This window comes from Schistocerca americana, chromosome 1 (genome assembly GCF_021461395.2).
Source record: "Schistocerca americana isolate TAMUIC-IGC-003095 chromosome 1, iqSchAmer2.1, whole genome shotgun sequence".
Taxonomy (NCBI): Eukaryota; Metazoa; Arthropoda; class Insecta; order Orthoptera; family Acrididae; genus Schistocerca; species Schistocerca americana.
This window is the reverse complement of record NC_060119.1, coordinates 199,290,643-199,291,934: the sequence shown is the minus strand read 5'-3', so window position 1 is coordinate 199,291,934 and position 1,292 is coordinate 199,290,643.

Genomic DNA, 1,292 nt, shown 5'->3' with positions numbered 1-1,292 from the left:
GTATTGCTGTAAAAATGAATAATAAGTGTAGTTCGTGAACCATAAACTGCAATGCATGTATAAAAGGTTCATTAATAAATAATTAATCCAATATTTCCAAAATTACTTTCTGGCATATGTACTATTTCAGTCTGCATTGTCCAAGCAATTGAAATAATTTTCCATCGAACGATCAGGGCAGTTCCACCTATCGCACCTAACACACCAACTCCTGGTCACTTTTCCCTTTGATCTGCCACACTCATAACATCTTCCACTTTGGGGGCTGCAGGTTAATGAAAATAAATAAGAGATATTGTCCGCTGTCTTCTACGAGCTCCTGATAACTATTTTTGTGTTCAACCAGAAAGCAATGGAGAACATACTGACCATAGTTTCTGGTCTACAAGTTCACATTCTTCTTTTGTGCCCCAGAAGAAATTTTTCCACTCTCTGTTGGCTCAGTGCTATCAGGAACTACGATCATAAATGAAAGCTGTAAGCTCTAACTGACTGATATATTTGATAAGCTTTCACATGCATAACATAGTAATATTCCTAATAATAATAATAATAATAATAATAATAATAATGTCTCTATCATAAACAGCACTATGAGCAGTTTCTCCCAATCTTCTAATAATCTAAGTTAACTGCTCGCCACAGGAGTAGAAAATAATCTCACTACGTGCCACATGGTTTTGTTAACATTACAGGCGGCACACAAACAGATATTTCTGTGAGATCTATTGTACTCGCGAGTTCACTTCCTACCTGTACCAAAAACATGCGTTTATTTGCAGCCTGGCCGGCTTTCTCGGACATATATCCTTTTACAACACTGTTATGTATTGATTTAGAATCTTCGTAATTTTTGTATAACTTATATCAAGTTGCCTCAAATCACAGAAAAAGGTTTAGATCACTTGCATTTAAACTTTGGCGTCTAGAATTTTTAGAACGGAACTGACATTAAAACATAAACTTTGAACTAAAACTTTAAAGAACCTTGTATTGGTTGTTATTTACATGGAAATGTTGAAACTTTTTACAACTCTGTTATTTAATGGATTCATCAGGTACTGTATTCAACACTTTTAATCATTAATATAAATGATGCTTAATATACTACAGATAAGGACGTTTTTGTTTCAGATTTAGTTCTCCATGAATTACTCAAAAACTATTAGAGGTAACTCAATAGGGTTACACAGTTAAGGTTTTTATATCAAATTGACACTTTGTACGAATTTTCATTTTTATAAGCCTAATATGTAGCGCCTTCGATTTTTTGCAAAATCTCCAATTTTGAT